The sequence below is a fragment of the Lagenorhynchus albirostris genome, chromosome 9 (assembly GCF_949774975.1).
Source record: "Lagenorhynchus albirostris chromosome 9, mLagAlb1.1, whole genome shotgun sequence".
Taxonomy (NCBI): domain Eukaryota; kingdom Metazoa; phylum Chordata; class Mammalia; order Artiodactyla; family Delphinidae; genus Lagenorhynchus; species Lagenorhynchus albirostris.
In genome coordinates this window covers 84,294,949-84,319,122 of record NC_083103.1, presented here as the reverse complement: position 1 = coordinate 84,319,122, position 24,174 = coordinate 84,294,949, and the positions used below count along the sequence as shown (strand labels likewise).

The window sequence follows — 24,174 nt, the reverse complement described above, 5'->3', positions numbered from 1 at the left end:
ACATACTCTGCTAAGAAACAACCTGGGAAGGACCTGCATTCCTGCTCTGACTCACCTGTAAAGCAGAAAAGCAAAGGAATTGGGCAAAATAAGTCTTTGCTTAATGAACCAATTAGAAGTGAGTCTTAGAAAAAACACATTTCTGTTAAGAAAGAGAGTAGAATAGTGACTGTTTCATCAAAGACAACTAAAAGTAAACTCAGTCTACTAGAACATTCTGAAAGTGATACTCTTGGATCTGACTGTGAATTTCAAGAAAGCATCCATACTCCATCATGCCTAACATAGGTCTAAATCTTTTAAAATCTTTTAAAATTATGCTTTTGCCTTCAAATTTTAATAAATTACTTATGTTTTTATTATAGCATATGGTGTTTTAAAATACTTGACTGGAAGCCATTAGAGAAAGATTTATCTATACTTCTTTATTATAATGAAAGTTTTGGTGTATTTTTCCTTGTGGCACTTTGCACCATTCATTCAACTAGTGTTTACTGAGGGTTTCATATGTACTGTACTTTTCTGGGTGCTATTGCTTTCAGCAGTGAACAATGTAAAGCCTTTACTCTCCTGGAACTAACACTCTGTGGTGAGAGAAAACATAAACAACAAAACAGGGTAAGGGGTAAAAAGAGATGGAAATAATAAATGGAATAGTTTTACCATTTGGTTAAATGTCAAACTATTATAAATCATATTGCCAGAAGCCATTGACATATTTTAATTCACAATAACCAGAGAGCATCAAACATTTACCAAGGCACTTAACTTTGTTTATGGATTATAGCAACACTATGAGGTAGGGAACTATTACCATCCCCATTTATAGATGAGGAGTCTGAGGAGACAGTATGTGAGTTGCCCAGAATTACACAGCTGTAAGTAAGTGGGAAGCTGGGATGTGACCAGAACCCATGCTTTTTTTTTTTTTTTAATGTGTGGACTTTATTATGTTTCATTTGTTTCTGATTTATGTGATTTTTTAAAGATTTTTTTTGATGTCGACTATTTTTAAAGTTTTATTGAATTTGTTACAGTATTGCTTCTGTTTTATGTTTTGGTTTTTTGGCCACAAGCATGTGGGATCTTAGCTCCCTGACCAGGGATCGAACCCTCACCCCCTCCATTGGAAAGTGAAGTCTTAACCACTGGACCACCAGGGAAGTCTCCCTTATGTGATTATTTTTATGGCAGTTTTTAAAATTTTTATTTTTTATTGACATATAGTAGAATTACAGTGTTGTGTTAATTACTGCTCTACAGGAAAGTGACTCAGTTATACATTTATATACATTCTTTTTCATATTCTTTTCCATTACAGTTTATCACAGGATATTGAATATATTTCCCTGTGCTATACAGTAGGACCTTTTTGGTTTTTTTTAAATACATCCACTTTTTAAAAAATAAATGTATTTATTTATTTTTTTTATTTTTGGCTGTGTTGGGTCTTCGTTGCTACACGCGGGCTTTCTCTAGCTGCGGTGAGCGGGAGCTACTCTTCTTTGTGGTGCGTGGGCTTCTCATTGTGGTGGCTTCTCTTGTTGCGGAGCACGGGCTCTAGGTGCATGGACTTCAGTAGTTGTGGTACACGGGCTTCAGTAGTTGTGACTTGCAGGGTCTAGAGCGCAGGCTCAGTAGTTGTGGCGCACGGGCTTAGCTGCTCCGCGGCATGTGGGATCTTCCTGGACCAGGGCTCGAACCCATGTCCCCTGCATTGGCAGGCATATTCTTAACCACTGCACCACCAGGGAAGTCCCACGTAGGACCTTTTTGTTTACCCATCCCGTATATACACCAGTTTGCATCTGCTAATCCTAAACTCCCAATCCAACCCTCTCCCACCCCCTCCCCCTTGGCAACCACCAGTCTATTCTCTATGTCCTTGGTTATGTTTCTGTTTCACAGATAGGCAGAACCCAGGCTCTTAATTACTTTGTTATCCTGTTTCCTTGTTCAGAGAAGAAGGGTTTAAGGAAGGCACCGAGAGAGAAGCCAGTGAGCAGTGAGCACTAGAAGTGCAAAACAGTGGGGCTGTCAGAAAACTCATCTGTCTCCTTCCCCCATCTAAGCAGAATTTTTAAACGGCAGAGTATGTGATGACACATCTCTGGATTAAATTATGTCTCCCTAGTAAAACATGCATAGCTAAGTCTTTAGTTCAATCAGACTGAAAGGTGAGATCAGAGAAAAGCTGGAGTGTCAGATTTCTTCTAAAAGGTCCTGCCTGATTGTTACTAAGAGGACTACTACAGTACTAGTTAGTTCATTAGTCATGGATTGGGTGTTAGAGGAGTGAAACGATGAGGAAGATGTAGCATTGGCCCTTTAGCAGTCGAGTGAGAGGGGAAGACACACAGCAGATGTCTCATCCTGCACGTGACATGCTGTGATGGGCATATTCAGGGCGTTTAGTCAGTGTTTGTGGAAGAAGAGGGGGAGCTCTGAGGGAAAAAAAAGTCATCGAAAGAGGTAGTCCCTAAGCTAAGTCTTAAAGGACTCGTGAGAAACTGGTGAGTCAGCCGGTGAAGGGCAAGGACACTCAAGGCAGAGAGGACAGCAGAAGTCCAGAGTCGTGAGTGTGCGAGGGGTATGTTACGGAGCCACAGGCACAGGCTCTGGAGGATCAGTGAAGTGTCCCCAGGCAGTGGCAAATGCCCCTAAAGGAGGCAGCGAGGAGGAGGAGAGCGGGCCTTAACCATCCATGTGTGTGGAGCTGGTTTCCCCAGAAAATAGCTAAGAATGGAAAGGACAAGTTCAGGTGGCATTTTAGACCACTGACGTCAGTATGGATGAGGAAGCTGAAGAAGCCTGGAGATAATTATGCCCCACTCTTCTGAGGAGCAGTGTTTTCTATTTTCGAGTGGGACTTTCATGCTGCCATCTCCTCTCCTGTCCCTACTGAAAGGTTTATAGGCTGGCAGAAGGGAGAACCTGGCTTAAGTAAAGTTAATCAGGTTTCTTTACTGTACAGCTTCTCGGGGCTGCTGTAGGCTAATGTCCATTCTGGATCGTCACAGCAGGCATATGGTACACAGCCATTCTCAAATCTATTTGACTCTAGAGTCCTTTTTTAGTAGAAGTGTCTAACAACTGGTTCCACCAAACAGCAATTTGGTAACTTCTAGGCCAGGTAATAGAAAGGGGTCTGAAATAAGGTATAGATGAAGGGAGGAAATAAGTTCTAATTTTATTTAGGAAATTACAAGCAAGACTTGATCTTGGGAAATAAGGAAGAAGTAGGAGGCGGAGGCTGAACCCCCATCTGTGTGACTAAGGTTGGGTGGTGGTATCATTGAGTTTGGAAATAGGGGATAAAGAACTGAATTGGGAAAAAAGACTTTAGTTCTGCACATGTAGAATTTTAAAGCACCTGTAGAATTCAGGAGACAGACTGGTAGATAACTGGACATGCATGGGAAGACATGGAAAGATAAAAATTTGAATGCCATCAGCACATATTAGCAGTCATCAAAATCATGAAAATGGATGAGATTTCAGAGAATTGTGAATACTGACAACGTTTAAGTAATAAGCAGAGAAAGAATTCTGGGAAGGAGAGAGGTGATAGAGTTTCAAGAAGGAGGAAGTAGATGACAGTGTCATCCTTCAGAGAATGTAAGTGTCCATTGGATTTGGGCAGTTAGGTCCCCAGTGACCTTAGAGCAGTTCAGTGAAGTGGTGGACAAGAAAGCCAGATTGCAATAAATTGAGGGCGTAGGGCTGCCTGTCGGGGCCAGGCGGGGCTAGTGAAGACAGTGGGAACAGGCCGCTCTGAAGGAGTTTGGATGAAAAGAGAAAATAATTAGCAAAAAGAATTTTTTAGAATGAGAAGGACTTATATTTTATATGTTGAAATGAAGGAACTGATAAAGGAGATCCTGAAGATGTAGATAATAATTTAGAGAATTGGGGAAACATGGACATATGAATAAGAAAAAAAAACCTTGCACAGTATATAAAAATCACATGTATCCTTCGAGTTGAGAGGAAATAAAGGTAAGAAGAGATAGAAATTAAATGAGTTTATACTGATAGCCTCAGTTTTCTTTGACACAGATTTTTCAGAGACACATATATACACATACATAATTACAGTTTTAAAATTCTTTCGTAGTTACATGTTTTATTAATCACGTCTGAGAAAAGTCATTGATTTTCATTTTGTACAGCATTATCTTGTAAGGACAAGATACAGTGACAACTTCCAAGCTTTTTGCATGTCAGAGCTGAAACTGAAAGTATCTCCGTAATTGAATTTTCACTTCTTATTTGTAATAAGTTTATCCTTAGGAGGATACTTCATAGTGTTTGATCACAGATGAGTTTGGGCATTGCTATCACTCAATAATGTTAAGCATCTGTCAGGTTCTCTCCTATACTATATATTAATTTTTTCTCTGTTAAGCAAATATTTATTGGCAGCCTGTGGGAATAAAATACAACTAGGTCTTCTTTCCTTGGTATATTCACAAAAGCCCCTGAAACTAAATTTCCAAGTCAGGCCATACTAAGGCCTGGAATAATAAGTTTTCATTGTTAACAGCTTTTTTGTGGTTTTCTTTTCTTTCTTTCTTTTTTTTTTTTTTGTGGTACGCGGGCCTCTCACTGTTGTGGCCCCTCCTGCTACGGAGCACAGGCTCCGGACGCGCAGGCTTAGCGGCCATGGCTCACAGGCCCAGCCGCTCCGCGGCATGTGGGATCTTCCCAGACCGGGGCACGAACCCGTGTCCCCTGCATCGGCAGGCGGACTCTCAACCACTGCGCCACCAGGGAAGCCCCTCTTTTTTTTTTTTTTTTTGAAGCAAGGATAAGACACTGTCTTAACTCAGTAGTTGTTCATTGATTAATAAGTCAAAGAAGACATTGATGAAGCATGGTATTTTGAATATCCTTTCCACAGAATAGGTAATGGACCGTCCTGAAACTGGTGAGATGCTTATCATTTTCAGATTTTTGGAGTGGCAGAGAAAACCCTATTAAACCTTGAATTATCACTAGAAACATGAATTCAGCCAAATAAAAACAGTGCCTCTGCCTACTGAGGTTGTCAATTTCCATCTTAACAAAAGTGAACATTTCTCCTTTAGACTAAAATCAAGAAAATCCCCTCTCTCCAGGATGCAATAATTGGGTGCAAGAAAGAGGAAAACTGAAGGTATTCCCTCTTTCCACCTGAACAGTGAATTCATTCTGATATAAAATATTTGTTATGATTCTGCTATGACCAGGTGCTTTATTGTGTTTAGAGATCAAGTTACTGTTCATTCTTGGTAAGTAAGAAAAATCCATGTTTTAGGACTCTGAATAGTAACTTTATATATTTTATATATATATAAAAAATAAATATATATATTATATATAATATATATTCCACCTATTCAACAAAATTGTAATTTCATCATCTCTTACGAATGATGAACTGTATTTACTCTTTGGAAAGGGCTTATGGGGAATTAAAGTCTCCATATACTTTTTATATAAGACCATGGAAACCAAATTCTCAACTGGGAGCAAACTTAGGTTTGCTATGAAGGATTATGCTTGCCTGGCCTTAGAGTGGTAGGTCAGGAACTCAAGGTGGAGTTATTTTCCTCTAAGTTACTTTCATTGATGCCACCCTGAAAAATTTGGAGGGAGTATTTTTTGAGATAGCTTTATCTCAGTAACCCTTTAAAAATGCTTCAGGGTATGGGGAACATAACTATCAAAATGTTCAAGCAACTCTGTTGATTTAAGTGTAATTGATCAGGAGCAATACAGGAAAGAGCTGGGTACAAAAGACAAAAGGCCCAGGGCTATTTCATGTATTGTTTTTGGCTTATTGTACAAAACAGAGAAAGTCTCATACACTCAGGCAGCCAAGGTCCCCTACTGTTCTCTCATTTTAGTATAAATAAAAGAGAGCTAGTTTCTCAATAGCAGCATTCTATCCTTAAGTGGGTACACAGTGATATTCTAATGGTCTCTGGAGCAGAGAATAATTCCATGGCAGCTCTGACCTCCAGTCACCTGGTTTTCTGTAACTTAGTCTTTCATGGCCAAGGACTATAATCATTATTTCGATTTATATTTAGCATCTCAAAATTGAAAGGATTTCATGGACAACAAAACAGTAAGTGATTTCATGAAGTGTTTTAGTATGGATAAAATAATAAACTATAAAAATACAAATCATCAGTAAAGCTTTTTCTTTCCGGAGAACTATATTCAGAAATTAATGTAAGCATCTAAGGTGCACATGTGTGTTTTTTCACCCATGATCATGTTTGTGTGTGTGTGTGTGTGTGTGTGTGCATTCCACTGCTACAGGAGACATGCAAAATAATATCAGATTTGCTACTATATGAAGTACTGGTTTCTCCCGAGAACTGTGTGCTCGCAGGGTTCGTTCAGGAAGGTGAGTGCCCTACCACCACCTCGCAGTCATATCTCATCACCTTCGGCAAGAATAATTTACACTTTAACCTTACATGCAGGCGTATTAAATTAGTATTACTCATCAGAACTTGCTTATTAATAAAACAAGCTGAATTAGCCACTGCAGAATCATATTTGTAAATTCAATGACAATTTTACATTTTTAATAAAGGCTCAGAAATATTATTGCAGAGCAGGTGGTACAGAAAACTGTGGTCAGATTTGACATTCATTAATAATTGAAGTGTGGAACGTGACAGGTGACAATTGATATTGATTTCTTTCCTCTAATATTTGGAAGAGTTCTAAAAGGTAAATAAAATGAGATAAAAAGACATATCAAGTGTCACTGATTTATTTGATCACCTCCTCCCCACATATCACTCCTTCGCCTACCATGTTTTGAATAATTGAATGCCCATAGTGTTTCCAGTTCAGTGCATTATAAAACACACTCAAGCTGGGTTTTAATCATATTAGACTGAAAGCTGAACTTTTTATGAAGGATTATTTAAAACAAAATGCGTCTTGAGCCCAACAGTCTTTGAAACCAAACAATCCTGGGAGTTCAGTAAGGAAATCTCAACACTGTGGAGAACTTTTGGATTCAGAAAATTCAGTAATCCTATTTGATGTATGTTAACCATATCAATATTAACAACCTTCTGCTTGATTTCAGCACTGATTTGAGAGCTGAGTTACTACTGGTCTTGTATTTTAACTAGTTGTGAAAGCACTGAGAGAGTTGTTCTTGGGTTGAATTTGACCTGCCTCTGGGAATGCTCTCTGTTCTATCCATCCTGAAAAGATTTATTCAAGTGCATTTCTCTGCCTTCCTTCTTCTCATCTGCACCCCTTGGGAAAACGAAAGATGCTCAAATATAGATGTCAACACTGCAGATGCTCTGTTTGGCAATGGTGTCTTTCAGATTCCCAATAAAAAATTATATTGCTGACCACCCATTTGACTGAAAAGTGACTCATTTTACTGACAGATATCTGGATTGAGATGCCAAAAGAAATAGGTCATTTCAAATTTCCTTTTTAATTTTAAGTCATAGCTTTGTGTTGCAAGACTACTTGTTCAAAAGTTAGATCATGAAGGTTCCTTCCTATGACCTCCAAATAATTAATCAAAATGTTCTTCAATAGGCTATATAAAAAGCAAGCAGAATATTCCTAATTATCAATCTTTCTCTTGAGTCATATAGTTCTTGTAATTTCAAGGAAGAGAAACTCAAATGTAAAGTGTTACAACAGCCAAGCATACCAGCACTGTTATCTAACAATTCAGCAATTTTCTCTGCCAAGTCACTGAACCTTAGACTACTGAGAATGTCTTTTTAATTAATTTTTAAGGTTCTCCTCTTTTGAGTTAAAAAATAGTCACAATTTTATAAGTAAAATTAAAGAAAAAACACAAAATAGACCATCTGAGATATTTCCATTAGGCATTATATATATAATTTTAATATATATACATATATAAATGCACTGGGATAAATCTCCATCTTCTGTGTCCTTCGGACATAGGTCCATTTTCTTAGGAATAGGGAGCTCCTTTCATAATGGAAGTGAGGAAATTGGCTGGACCATCCTTATTGAACATAATTCCACGAAGCCGCCATTTAAGGTTGTCTGGATCTTGGTTCCTTCTAGCAATCTACTACTCCGACAGTGTGTAGTTCATCAAATTCAGGTCTTTCTGAAGCCAGGCTAGAAATACAGAGTGAGCTGGATGACTGAGGTAACTGACCAGAAAGGAGGAGGAAGAGGAGCAAAACAATTTCCCAATTTCATTTTTTCCCATATTCTCTGTGCTTGACAAGGGAAAAAATATTTGGGTCTGAGTTCCTTTCATTGTTAGCCATTGTTGGTTCAAAGTCTGAGAAAAAAAAGGTAAAAACGAAAATATGGAGTCCAGAATTCCGTTAGCTCTCTTGCATGCAATATCACAACTTAAAAGGCCTTCCAAAATGAAGGGATAAACTTTTTTCTTTTTTTTTTTTTTTTTTTTTTGCGGTATGCGGGCCCCTCACCGCTGCGGCCTCCCCCGCCGCGGAGCACAGGCTCCGGACGCACAGGCCCAGCGGCCACGGCCCACGGGCCCAGCCGCTCCGCGGCACGTGGGATCCTCCCGGACCGGGGCCCGAACCCTCGTCCCCTGCATCGGCAGGCGGACTCCCAACCACTGTGCCACCAGGGAAGCCCAGGGATAAACTTTTAAAACTATAGCCCAATCTTTTCAATCTAAACAAGTAAACACTAAAATTATACTTTAGAAATCCAGCAAACACACTAACCACAGTCAAAGCAAAGGAAGGCTTATGGCTTACCAAATGACAGTGGCTGTCTACAAGAGAGAGAAAGAGAATACTCCAAAATTCTATCTGACCTGGCAGAGCTCAGCACAGCTACTATTCTTCTTTCCTAAAATCAAGGCATAAAGAAATTGAATAAAACTTGCCAAAATGTCACCCCCTGCCTCCAAAAGCAGATTAAAGAAGGGAGTGTCCAGAAATCAGGATGAAGAAAACTTAGAGAAGTCCCTTCTCCTATCAGTGGACCACCAGGGTTTATCTGGGTAATAAAATGATAATAGGCTTTTTTGTCATCTTCTTTTTATAATTTATCCATTTAAATTTCAGTCAACATTTAAAAAATATCCAATCAGAATAATAGGCATGTCCAGAAGTATCAGTTTTTTTAATCCTTACCCTTTTACAAATGTGAAAACTGAGGCTAGGTATAGCTGTCAAGGAATTTTCCTAAATCATTGAAACTGTAAATTTGGGACCTAGGTCTAAATCAGTTGCTCATTTATCTTGGCTAACTTCTTAAAATTCTGTTTAGGAACACGGGGAGGGGGAAGGATAAACTGGGACGAAGTGAGAGAGTGGCATGGACATATATACACTACCAAATGTAAAATAGATAGCTAGTGGGAAGCAGCCACATAGTGCAGGGAGATTTGTGACCACCTAGAGGGGTGGGATAGGGAGGGTGGGAAGGAGACGCAAGAGGGAGGGGATATGAGGATATATATATATATATATATATATATACATAGAGCTGATTCACTTTGTTATACAGAAGAAACTAACACAACATTGTAAAGCAATTATACTCCAATAAAGATGTTAAAAATATATATATGAAAACTCTACTATAAAATAGATACAGTGATAATAAATCTGAAAGGTGGAATTATGGCTGTTTTTTAATCTATTTTTGGTTTATTTGATTACATGATTTGTCTATAAAGAATATGAATCCCTTGTGTAATAAAAGTTATTCAAAACCCAAAAAAAACAACAAAACAATTCTGTTTAGGAAGAGAGGATAGAATGAAGGTTTGAGCATAGAAATCATGTAGAAATCACTGAAGATACAGGGCCTGTAGTGCAGTTTCATTTGTAGTGGGTTTGGCTTACATTCTTATATTTAGTTTTATTTCTATACAACTATCAAAGGAGAAAGAAGTTGGGTAATATTTGCATTTGCAACTAATCAAAGCAGAATTGCTTTTAGCTTTCACAAAAAGATCGTTCTGTGATCTCAGATTAACATTTTTATTCTTAAATGGAGCATAAATAACATTTATTGGCTAAGATTATTTGCAATAAACAAGACTGTTTACTGTTTACCACCTAGCAGATGACTATTTGTAAGTCTCACTGAGTATGCTAAAAGCTTATACTGAGCTCTCATTTTACAAGAGTGAATTTAAATTAACTTCAGTAACCAGAATTAATGAAACCGGGTAAATCATGCAAAGATATTCCACAGGGTATTCTGTTTTAATTACAGATAGAAAATGTGAGTCATTAGAGGTTTTAAAAAATGTTACATTCTGGGTTTCCCTGGTGGCGCAGTGGTTGCAAGTCCGCCTGCCGATGCAGGGGACACGGGTTCGTGCCCCGGTCTGGGAGAATCCCACGTGCCGTGGAGCGGCTGGGCCTGTGAGCCATGGACGCTGAGTTTGCGCGTCCGGACCTGTGCTCCGCAGCGAGAGAAGCCACAATAGTGAGAGGCCTGCGTACTGCAAAAAAAAAAAAAATGTTGCATTCTATTACTTTCTCATATTTTAAATCTAGGAATATAGATGAAAACTAAAAAATGTTAGCCGCTTTAGTTCAGTTTTAAATGTATATCAGCTCTGAATTTATATTGAGTGAATAGTAAAGAGTCTGAATGAAGATCATAATCTGGAGGCATTCAAGTACAAGTAATAAATTTTATTAGAAGTTAAGTATCTGTTAATTATCAGGCAGCTATATAACTTACTATAAAGCCACTACAATTCAAACATTGTAGCATTACTACATGAATGAACACATACACAAATTAAACAGAAAAGAATATCCACAAATAGTTCTAAGTATGTCTGGGAAGTTTGTGATAAAGTTAAGTTATCATCTTTAAAATTGATGTCTAGAAAACCGCACACCCATTTAAAACTAAAGTCTGTACCTCACACTACATACCAAAATAAATTACACCAGTTGCACATGTAAGAAGCTTGAAAGTTGCCACTTTATCCTAACAAGATGCATCTTTTACAAATATTTTCTTCCACTCTGTGGCTTGTCTTTTCATTATCTTGACAGTGATTTTCACAGAGCAGAAATTTCCTATTTTAATGAAGTCGAGCTTATCAATTCTTTCTTTCATGGATTGTGTCTTTGGTGTTATATTTTAAAAGTTATTGCCATACCCAAGGTCATCTAGGTTTTCTCCTATGTTATCTTCTGGGAGTTTTACAGTTTTGTGTTTTACATTTAGGTCTGTGGTTCATTCCGAGTTAATTTTTATGAAGGATATAAAGTCTGTGTTTGTTTGTTTGTTTTATGATGGACATCCAGTTGTTTCAGCACTATTTGATGAAAAGATTATATTTGCTCCATGTATTGCCTTTGTTCTTTTGCCAAAGATCAGTTGACTATATTTATGTGGGCCTATTTTGGGGCTCTTTATTCTGTTCCATTGATCTATTTGTTCTTTCACCAATACCACCTTGTCTTGATTACTGCACCTTCATAATAAGTCTTGAAGCTGGGTAGTGTCATTCCTTCAACTTTGTCCTTCTTCAATGAGATGACAGCTATTCTGGGTCTCTTGTCTCTTCATATGGACTTTAGAATCAGTTTGCCAATATCCATAAAATAACTTGCTGGGATTTTGATTGAGATTGCACTGAATTTCTACAGATTAAGTCAGAAAGAACTGACATTTTGATAATACCGAGTCTTCCTATTCATGAACATGCAATATCTCTCCATTTATTTAGTTATTCTTTGACTTGACTTCATTCATCATGGTTTTGTAGTTTTCCTCCTATAGAGGTTGTACTTATTTTATTAGATTTACACTGAAGTATTACCTTTTTGACAGTGCTTTTGTAAATAGTCTGGGTTTTTTTTAACCTATTACACTTGTTCATTATTGGTATATAGGAAAGCAATTGCCTTTTGTATATTAACCTTGGATCCTTCAACCTTGCTATAATCACTTATTAGTTACAGGAGTTTTGGGTCAACTCCTTAAGATTTTCTACATAGATGATCATGTCACCTGTGAACAAAGACAGCTTTATGTCTTCCTTCTCAATCTGTACACCTTTTATTTCCTTTTCTTGCCTTAATGCATTAGCAAGGACTTGCAGCACAATATTGAAAAGTTATAATAAAGGAGGACATCCTTGCCTTGTGCTTAATCTTAATGGGAAAGCATTGAGTTTCTCTCCAGTAAGTTTGATGTTAGCTATTGTTTTTTTTGTAGATTGTATTTATCAAGTTAAGAAAGTCTCTCTCTATTCCTAGTTTACTGAGAGTTTTTCTCATGAGTGCACGCTGGATTTTGTCAAATGCTTCTTCCGCATGAATTTATATGTTTTTTTTTCCTTTTTTGTCTTGGATGGATTATATTAATTAATTTTCAAATGTTGAACCAGCCTTACATACCTGACACAAATCCCGTTTGGTCATGATATATAATTGTTTTTATACTTTTTTGGCTTCAATTTGCTAACATTTTGTGGAGAATCTCTGACACAATTTTTATCACATTTCTACTATAAAAGGTTTGGGATTCTAAAGAATTTAAGCTATTAATTAGTCTTATCAAATTGTGCTTTTTATTCAAAGATACACCATAGCAGAACCCTGAGGGAATGGATGGTGAATGGTAAGGCCTGAATTTACACTTCTTTTATTCTTTATACCCTGAACCCGTCTCTCAACAAGTGTTTATGGTTGATGTTTATTTTTTTGGAAACTAGACATAGCTCACTCCATTCATTCATTCAACAGATTCTACGGCAGAAGGGAGGCTTCTAAGGAGGTAGGGTGTATTAGTGGGGCTGCAGGTTATTACAGGGAATCCAAGCAAGGCCTCATAATGGAGACGGTGATATTTGAGAAAAGACCTAAAAAAGTGAGTGGATGAGTACTGTAGATAGTAAAGAGAACAGCAATTCAGGTAAAGGGAACAGCCAGTGAAAATGTCTGCCTACTATACTTGTTGAACATCAAGGACTAAAGAGTATAAGGTGTTTGGAAAAGAGTGAGCAAGGAGTAGAGGTGGAAGAGATGAGATCAAATATATAATGTGGAGGGTAATCATGTAGCAACTTTCCAGCATTTTAAGAACTTCAGCTTCAACTATGATGAAGGGGAAGACACTGAAGTCACATAATTCTTCTGACTTAGATTCTCAAAGGGTTCTCCGACCACTGTGTTAAGGATACAGTTCAGAGGGATAATAATTAAGATGATAGACAACGAAATCTTAATCCTGAGTGGTAATAGTGGAAAAATCGAGAAACTGTCAAATTCTGGTTCTATCTCAAAGATAGGGCTGACACATTTTGCTTCTGTATTGGATGTGAAAAGAGAGAGAAAGAAAAAAGTCAAAGATGAATCACGTTTTGTAACTGAGCACCAGGAAGAATGGAGCTGCCCTTTTCTGTTTTGGAAAGTCTACAGGAAAAGCATGAGTGACTATGTGTGTATTTGATTGCAAGGTATGTTAAGTTTGGGATGTCTATTAAATGACAAAACAGAGATATTCTGTTAGTAATGAGTCTTGTTAGGTGGACCCAGTCCATAAATGACAACCATCAACCTACCTAATCTGCTCAATTTGAAGACCCATAAAGGACTTTGGGACATTAGTGTGAAGAGAGCTTCCTTTTGTGTTTGTGTGTATGTGTGTTATTTGCTTTGACACTGTGGTTAGGCTGAAGTAGCACTATTCTGGGCTTTCATCTTTGGCAACTTTTTTCTCACCAAGAAGCTTTTTTATTGGGTTGACGCCAAATGAGTATTTGCCTGATTCTTTTTTTTTTTTTCTGTGGTACGCGGGCCTCTCACTGTTGTGACCTCTCCCGTTGCGGAGCACAGGCTCCGGATGCGCAGGCCCAGCGGCCATGGCTCACGGGCCATGGCTCACGGGCCCAGCCGCTCCGCAGCACGTGGGATCCTCCCGGACCAGGGCACGAACCCGTGTCCCCTGCATCGGCAGGCAGACTCTCAACCACTGTGCCACCAGGGAAGCCCTGCCTGATTCTTCATGTCCTGATTCTTTAACTATTTTCCTAGTTTGGACAGCCACAAATTTGGTTAGTATTTGTTAATTTCACCCTTCAACTTGGACACACTTGAAGCGAAGTGAACTCCCACCGCACTGATGGTCGACTCCATCTGAGCATGCTTAGAAGAGCACAGAAGGTTGTCCACGGGGAGGGTACTATCAGACGCTGATTGACAGTATCTGTGTTGCAGACCAACTTAAGGGCAAACACATACGATTCTTAATGCTTTCCTGCTCCTGATAATAGGCAATGGCAGGCTCTGGATCACAATGTTTGAACCCAGCAGGAATAGTTTTGCACTATATGTGGCATGACTATTATAAGGGGTATATATCTTATCTAGCATGTATCTTCTTTTTATGCTACACAAATACAAGGCTGTCACTTTCTGAGATAATAAACTTTCTCTGGCTGTGACAGATTAAAAGCAGATGCCAAGTTAGAAACATTTCTGAATTAGGTGATTTGGGTTCCTTGACCAGGTTAAAAAAACAAAACAAAACTGTTTTTCTTCTTGGTTTCACATTTAAACAATATGAGTTAGTCTAAACTATGTGACCAAACAATAGAACTACTAAAATAACAGGCCCTTATCATTATTATTTTGATATAATAAATAATAGAGGGATATTGTTTTACTAATAATTACCAGCATTTAGTAACAACAAGCCAAACATTAGCCTTTAGGAAATTTGTGAACTCCTTCATTTCTTAAAATAACTCTGTCAGATTGGTACCAGTATTTATCACCATTGATGAAGAAACTCAGTTTCAGACGAAGACACTGAGGCACAGAGAGGTTAAATGTAACTTGTCTATAATTGCCCTAGCTGCTATGCTAGTCTGCTTCATCAACCACTATCACCACTATCACATTTCTTTAATTGGACTTTAGATTCAGATAAACAATTTTTCCTGGTTGCAAGGAAATCATTTAACAAGGCCAGATTGCAATGCTTGAAATGCAAGTCTGAGCCCAAATCTGAGAACCCTAAACCATGTGATCACTAAAAATACTGAGTATCAATTCTGAGCCTTATGAGTTTGCATTTAAAATAACAGGTCCTATTAGGAATAAGTGTACAAATGGCATTCTAGGAGGGAATGTATCCAACAGGTGTTTTAAATTCCTTTAGTGGCAATGAAAAAGTATGAAGGCATTTCCTGCAACACTAAATGAGCTGATTTGCTTTTGGTGGGTAAACACTGAACTTTGTTTACAAAACTTAACCTGAAAGTATTTTCTAAGTATCCTGCTATTACTCTACTCAAAGTTAGCCTTGTTATCTCCTTTAACAAACAAGAACGGTAAGACACAGTCTTAGTTAGTATATTATGGATAAATCATTTGCAGTCTTGGGGAAACTTGTACCTTAACGAGTGTCTTCAATTTGCGGAAGACAGGATTTCACAATTGCCATTCTCTATGCATATTATTGCCATATAAACTAATTTCAGCAAAAGAAAGCTATAGTTAGGTAGATACTTTCATAAAGTGATGCAGTCACTCAGGAATACTTTATAACCTAAACCGACTGGACAGTCAGTAACCAATGAATTATCCTAATGCTGATTCATCTGAGAGGTCCTTTATTCCAATGACTTTCGCTGCTATCCTTCACTTTTCCTTTTGGGATTAAGAACTATGCATAAAGTCTTACTTACTCTAAGGTTCACCTTATACCTCTCCTGTCATGCAACTCGTCACTTTCCCCATGATATGGCACCAAATGCCAAAATGAAATCTGAGTGCTCTGCGGTCATGGCACAGGTATTTCTAAAGAGATGAACACCTGTTCAAAAATCATTAATCCGGGCTTCCCTGGTGGCTCAGTGGTTGAGAGTCCGCCTGCCGATGCAGGGGACACGGGTTCGTGCCCCGGTCCGGGAAGATCCCACATGCCGCGGAGTGGGTGGGCCCGTGAGCCATGGCCGCTGGGCCTGTGCGTCCGGAGCCTGTGCTCCGCAACGGGAGAGGCCGCAACAGTGAGAGGCCCGCGTACCGCAAAAAAAAAAAAAAAAAAAATCATTAATCCAAGAATAAATATATGGGGAAATGAACTGGGGACATGACTGGAATCAACTAAAACTGTGAGAGGCCAGCAGGGCAGATATGTGTCTCTATATGTGCCTTAAAGAATAATGTTCTCTATGAGAAAAAATGCTTTATTGCCCCAAACTTTAATCCAATTAATATCTGGGAATATATTTCAAGACCACTTGTATATATGTGTATGTACATAATATTAGCATTGTATATTATTTGTGTTATGTTCTCCCTTCTATTCATGGGAATATGTTGCCTTTAAAGTTTAACCTTTCTTGTTGATTTTGTACATGGGTGAAGGTTCACACAGTAAGATAAGTTCAAGGATTTCTTTCTCCAATACCTTTGATATGAGTTCCTATTACTAATTTCTTTTTGATAGATTTTTCAGATGACAGTCCAAGATAGTTCTGCCAATGGAAATCACAGGACTACGAAATATGGAAAAGACTTTGGAACACTTACAGTGTGTGTTCATGGTCTGCATCAGAATTCTACAGAAGGCTTTTGGCTGAATTGGCAGTGAAATGAGAATGGAAAGTTAGTGTATCAGTTACTTTTCAGTGTGGTATTTTTTCTTTTCTACTATTCTACTATGAATTAGAAATTTCGTAAAAATCAGGAGAAGAGAAATGGTTAAGAAAAAAATAATCTGTCATGTTAAAGACATTCGGCATTAACCTAGACTCACAGAGAACATGAGAGCTGGGTAGTGAGAGCTAACCTTGTTCCAATTCCCTCACTGTACTGATGAAAAGCTTTGAAGCTCAAAGAAGGAAGTGACCCTGCCAGAAGCATACCATGAATCAGTGATGAAAGGGAGACTCCTTGGCTTCTGTAGAGCCATGCCTCTGTGCACAAGGTATTAAAGAAGCATTAATTAAATGTCCCTTTACCTAACAACGTGGAGCTTAATCATAGGGTTTGGGCTTCTTGTCTCTTCTTTTGCTTTCTCTCTTTTTTTTTTTTTTTTTGCGGTACGCGGGCCTCCCACCGCTGCGGCCTCTCCCATTGCGGAGCACAGGCTCCAGACGTGCAGGCCCAGCGGCCATGGCTCACGGCCCAGCCGCTCCGCGGCACGTGGGATCCTCCCGGACCGGGGCACGAACCCGCGTCCCCTGCATTGGCAGGTGGACCCCCAATGACCGCGACACCAGGGAAGCCCTTGCTTTCTCTTTTACATCCTTGGGGGCCTTAGTTTTTAGTGGCTCTCTTGAACTGGATTTACAAGACATTTATTTTCACTAGCCCTTATTTTTTGGATTGTCGGCTGAATTTTTAAGAAGTTGGGGAAGGATACTGAACTGCCAAAAGTTAACAGATTATTGCAAAGATATAAAAATAATTATAATGCCAATTTCCCTGGGTATTCCCTGTGTACTTTAGGGGTAAAAATAGTATTTGTAAAGTGATTTCAAAATGTGCAAATATTACCTGTGGTACATAACCTACTGGTTAAGAGCACTAACTCTAAAATTAATTTGCCTGTATCTTTTTTCCCCAGCTCCACCACTTATTAGTGGTGGGACTTCAGGAGTGTTACTTCTTTGTGTTTCATTTCCTCTTTGAAAAACAAGGGGTTAATAACCTCACCCATTTTACAGAGCTGTGGCCTGGAGTTAATACATGTAGAGTGGTTAGGAATCCATGCCACTCTTCAGTCTTTTAAAATCAATCTTACTCTTGTTGTTACTACTACTATTATTTTGTTAGCTGTCCTTGAAAATGTTTGCCAGCAGTACTCACTTGCTTTTCTTTTTCTTGTATATTCTCTACATCCCACTTAAGCGTTCTACCAACCCCTAAGAGGCTTGTTCTACCAAACCCTAAGAGGCTCTTTTCAGATATTTTACACGTCTTTACTTGTTTGTCACAGCAAAAGTAAAAGGAGTGTGGCTCCCCTTGTTCGAGCAAACGAGAACTTTGGTTGTCTCCCATTCATACACACTTGTGAACAGATGTGAAAAAACGACTCCATGAGGCTTTCAGTCTGTAGCCAAACATCGAGGCTCTGTGTAACTCGACACTATTATGCACACATGTTGGTCACTTAGGACCCAAAAGAATCTCAACTAAGCCCATCATTATTTCAGGAATATGACGAATGCTTTTTGTGAAGTAGTTGAACATAACAGAAATACAAGAAAAGGCAGAGGTGTTTGGTATCACAACTTTTTGAGAAATGCTCAGAGCTCTAAGATGTAGCTTACAATTCCTCCATGAGCTAAAGCTTTCAAAGTTAACATAAATTTCACCATGAATACATTTTTTCAGCAATGGCAATAACGTGGTGACTATACTGCTCAATTCCTCACAGTGTTAGCATGAAATACATTAAAAGGGTAAGTTAAAATATCTGTCTGATTGCTTCTGACATAACCCCGAGATCTCTTTTATTTCTGTATTCCATCAATTATAATGTGGAACATTAAGACAAATTATTTCTAAACACTAACAAGGAATGTAGCAACAAGTGGCAGACAGTCAAGGGGAATTTTGCCATAGCATGGTGCTTATTTTGTTACAAGAAGGAATGCAAACCCAAAGGATGTAATTTAGAGGAAACTTTGTCCTGTCTATTCTCTAGGAACTAAAACAAGGAGACTGAGAGAAGATGATTCTGGGTAAATCAAACCATTTTCTCCTAATTACAGCTGAATAATAGGGAGCAAACTCCCATGGAAGGTTGTGATCTGCTGGAAGAAAGCTAGGAGGGTGCCCTGGTTAGGGTCTTTCATATACAGTTATTCAAGCTCAGACTTGATCTTCTGTCAGGGATGCTACAGTAAGCAGAGTTTTGCCGTAGCTGTGAGGCTCAGCAACATCACTTCCAACTCTAAAACCTACAATTTTAATTTAATCACCAACACCAGCCATCATTAAGAGCGACCTCAAATAACTCCAAATCTGTTCATCTACTCATATATTCTTTACACAATCAACAGACCTTGAGTGATTACTACATGCCAGACACAGTTCTAAGACACAGAATAAGGGATAAGAAAGGTAACAACCGCTGTCACTGTGGGGCTTCAGTTCTTCTGGAAGAAGTTCATCTAAATACAAAGAGACACCAAAGATAATATTTGTTTTTATTATTTTTCTGTGAAAGAAGTAAGGTAATCTGATAAATTGGGACTAAGTTAGGCTAGCAGGACAATCAAGGAAAAAATATCTTTAAGAGATGAATGCCAAAGAATAGAAAGGAATCACTTATGGAAAAATTTTCTGGAAATAATATTTCCAAAACATGGGAACAGCAAATACAACGGCCCTGAGACAAGATGAAGCTTAACTACAATCAAGGAACAAAAAGAAACTAAAAGGTTAGGTCAGGAAATTACCACAGAAATTTGCACCAGTTGGTGCCTAACTTTAAGTGTACGTGGATATATTCTTGAGGTGAGTTAGACATATATATCATCCAAAAAACAAAAAAAAGTTGACTCCAAAATTACCCTGGAAATTCTGAGTGAGACTCTTTACAAAGGCACAACCATATTAAAGATCACAGCCATCATTCTCCAAACTCCTCTCTGGCCATCACTTGCAGGCATTTAATGGGGGTGTTTAATATCCTCTCTAAAATATTGGGCAGGAAGAACAAACATCCTAGCATGTCTGCACCGTCTACCTAGTGTCTCACAATTGAAAATTGGCTGGAGCTCACCCTGCTGATGGCTTTGCTGGGTTTTTTTACCTTTTATTGAATCCCATCTCTTTTAAGAACTGGGATATATTTTTTGAGGGAAATAAAATTCAACGGACAGATATCATACTGTACTTGACTTTTCTGTTCTTTGCTACATTTATTTGTTGAGACAAACATCTGTTCTTAGCCTTTTAATAACGTCTCTCTTAAAATATAACTGACACACAGTAAACTGCACATACTTAAAGAACACAATTTAAGTTCTGAAATATGCATATACCCATAGAACTGCCAACACAATCAAGAAAAGGAACATATCCATCACTTGCAAGTGTTTTTATGCCTCATTCATAAAGCCCCTTCTTTTCCCCTCACATTCAACCCCTCCACATACCCAGGTGACCACTGATATGCTTTCTATAGTTATAGATGTGTTTGCATCTTTCTAGAAATTTATATAAATGAATTCACACAGTGAGGACTCTTTTGTCTGGCTTCTTTCACTCAACGTAATTATTTTGAGAGTAATTCATATTTCTGTGGGTATCAATAGTTTATTACTTCGTTTTGCTTAGTAGTGTTTCACTGTATGAGTATACCACAGTATGTTTATTCATTCGCCTGTTGATGGGTGCTCGAGGTTGTTACAATTCTATTAAAAATAAACATGCTATGATGATCCATGTACAAGTCTTTGTATGAACATATGCTTTCATTCTTCTTGCATAAATATCTAGGTGCAGAAAGGCTGGATCATACGGTTGGTGTATGTTCAACTTATAAAGAAACAGCCAAACTGTTTTCTGAAGTGACTGTACCATTTTCCTTCCCACTAGCAGTGTAAAAGACTTCCAGTTCCTACACTGCCTCACCAATACTTGGTGTGGTTGGACTTTTCTAATTTTAGCCATTCAATAGTTGTGTAGTGGTATCTCCTGCGGCTTTAATTATCATTTACCTAATAATGGATTACATTGAGGAACTTCATGTGCTTATTTGCATCCATACACCTCCTTGGCAGGATCTCTTTTTAAATATTTTTACCCATGTTGTTAATTTTTTTAAATTTTCTAATTACTGAGTTTTGAGAGTTCTACATGTGTTATAGACACAAGTCTTTTCAGGTATATAACTTGTAAATATTTTCTTCCAACCTGTGGCTTTTCTTTTATTAATAATGGCTTCCAATGATGAAACCCAATTTATCACTTTTTTTCTTTTATGGATCTTGTTTTTGATGTCATCTCTAGGAAATCTTTGCTTAAGCCAAGGTCAAAAAATTTTGTCCAAGTTTTAGAGATTTATGTTTTGATCTATATTTAGTTAATTCTTTATATGGTGTGAAGTAGGGATCAAAGTTCATACGTTTGCATATGGCTATCTAGGCACAATATCCGTGTACTACATGCTTCCAGCACCATTTGTCAAGAAGACTATCCTTTCTCCTCTAAATTGGCTTTGCACCTCTGTTGAAAAGTCAGTTGTCCTTATATGTGTCGATATGTTTCTGGGATCCCCATTCTATTTGATTGACCTATTATATGTGACTCTTGGTTTTAATACATTCTTTCACTGATTTCTTTTCACTTGCTCTTGTAAGTAGTCCCAGTAATATAGCCTTACCATTTTACTGGACATACCTAGGTATACCTGAAATGCATTTGATAAATCGATGGAACTTGCACTCAAACTAGGGTTACTTTCCAAAAACACTTAAAATGTTGAGGTGTAAAAACTATGTATTCTACAGCCTTCCTGCCTCAACCAAGTGTATGTTAACACATCCCCACAAGCTATTTTGCATGTGTATGAGGCTGTAGATTCTGGGGAGTATGAGAGTGGTATGTGCAGTATATCCTAAAAGATCAGCATAGGAGGCAAAGGAAATAGATAGGGATAGTCAAAAGCCAAATGTTACTCATGCATTTTTAATATTTAGATTGAGATAAACAAGCAAATTATTATAAAATAAAATACAAAATTTAGAGAATATTTCAAAATGCTTTTTTTGCCAGATGCAACAAGATACTAGGAATAAATAGAGGAATTTTCTGGAACCAGCTTGTCTTTTCTTTTTGATCACCATAGAGTGATGGAGTTGTATTTTATTCAGTGTTTGTACATGTGGCTGTGAATAAGATGGAACTTGTCTCAAAAAGAGAAATGAGCAAAGAATGTATGTTGTCAACTTGTCTAAAACATTTTTCATGTTCTGACTCATTTTTCTTTGTATTGGCATTTCAAGGGATTTTGTTTTTTAATTTGACTATTAAAAAACCTTGATAACTTCAGTGAAATCCCATGGAAATAACATAAACAACTATAATGGAAAGTGAAAAGATGATAATAGCAATCAGCACTGTGATATTTCTTGTCAGTGTTCTTTATTATTTAGAAGAGTAACAAATCCCATATTAATTTGACTTTTTAAAAAATTAATTAATTTATTTATGGCTGCGTTGGGTCTTCGTTGCTGTGTGCAGGCTTCTCACTGCCGTGGCCTCCTGCCGCGGAACATGGGCTCCAGGCACGCGGGCTTCAGTAGCTGTGGCCCAAAAGCCCTAGAGCTCAGGCTCAGCAGCTGTGGCGCACGGGCCCAGCAACTCCGCGGCATGTGGGATCCCCCCGGACCAGGGCACGAATCCATGTCCCCTGCACTAGCAGGCGGATTCCCAACCACTGCGCCACCAGGGAAGCCCCGCAATGGTTTTGGGAGACTGCATAGTTGCTCTGTGAAAGGCACCACTGCTGAGATTCAGAGAAGAGCATCTTGGGTGTCAGTCCTGCCCTTGCATGCCCAGAGGGAGGGGTGTGCGCCTCGTTCTCCTGCTAGAATTTCCCTTGCTGCAGGGTTTGCTGTTTGTTGTCAAAATGATGTCCTAGTGACTTGTCTTCTGCGTGGTTATATAATCCCAGCGCACTTCTTTATGATCTGTAGACTTTTATGGGGTTGTGGCCAGGCCAGGTTTTAAATGTCTGGAAATGTCCTATGGAACAACATTGCAGTGGCAGTGAAGCTTGACGGGAGAATTGTATTACTGTTACCCTAGTTTTGGCCTAAGGGTGATGAGAAGATGAAATTTTTGATGGGTCAGTTTTAGTTGTGTATGTGTATGTTATTTATTTTTAAAAATTCTAACGTCTATTATTCACAGCTTAGATATGTTGACTTTCTGCTTATTCATCAGTCCCTTTACTGATGTATTTTCCTCCGAAAAACTACATTTTCTTCCAGACTGTTTTTGTCTGATGGTGAAAAGTAAATTTTTCATTTGCAGTATAAAGTTGATCTGAGAAAAAATGTTTACCTTGGATCTTCACTTGGCTTCTGTGAAAGAAACTTCATAAAATAATATGGGCAATTCCCATTACTAATCCTAACCATGTACAACAGAGGTCTGTACAGTAGACCATAGCATAAATAAGTTGCTGTAATTTTACTTAGTCATTGCCTGTTTTAGACTAAGGAGCAGTGAGAGACATTTATAAATAATGATACCTCAGATCACTTTTGTTAAACGTCCTCTAATATTTGGATATTTGGTATCTGGCTTGTGTTATCTTTTGTACAATCTTGTCTTCTTTCTTTGCACTTTAGTGTAACAACTCTGTGGTTTCCTATCTTCTTCTTGAGACACTCAGGTCCACCTGAATTTCCTGTGACTGTGACAGTAGAGAGTCCTTCCTCCTCAGAAATCAAAGAGGTCGATGATTCCTCAGAAAGTGTTCAGGAAGAGCCAGAGAAAATCAGTTTGAAACAAGAAGCATTGCCGGCACAAAGGTATCACTTTAAAGCTATAGAGAAGATTATTTTTCAAATGGAAGCCTGATTGAAAACCTGCACAGCTTGTGTGAGGGTCTGTTTTCTCCTTCCATCTGCATTGTATCCCGTTGAATGGTTCCTTAAGCTTAGACCAAGGTGAATGGTGGACATTTGAACTCTAAGAAATAAAAATCAAAACATGTCGGTAATAATATATTTTCCTCTCCTTAGAACCTTAGTATATTAGATTTAGGGAGAACCTTAGTGATCATAAGGTAAAGAAATTGAGTTCTGAATGAATATAGTCAGCTGATTCAGTGCTCTTGTTTTACAGATGAGAAAATTGACAGTTCTAGTTGAACTCTCTTTTTATAAGAGGAAAATAGGGCCTCATTTTAAATAAAAGTTGAAAAAAGTTTTGATATTGATATTCTCCTTTCCGAAAATAAAAAATATCAAGAAGCTACATTACATTACCAAATAAACCTGACCTCTAATGTCATTCCATACTTTTGTTTGTATGGACAGAAAAGAAAAATTGATTTTCATAAGAAATTTTTACACCTCAAAAATAATATATTTATTTTATTTCAACTTTAAAGCAGAGCTGAACATTTCTAGTAAATAAGGGAACACCATTTGGGGGGACCTTGTCTTTGTGCTACAAAGTCCATGTTTAATATTTTAAAATTATTCAA

General features: G+C 38.1%; 1 pseudogene; it reads right to left on the bottom strand.

The window, feature by feature from the left end:
* The window catches only part of LOC132526278 (centrosomal protein of 78 kDa-like), a 59,191-nt pseudogene that overhangs the window by 357 nt on the left and 34,660 nt on the right, over nt 1-24,174 (bottom strand).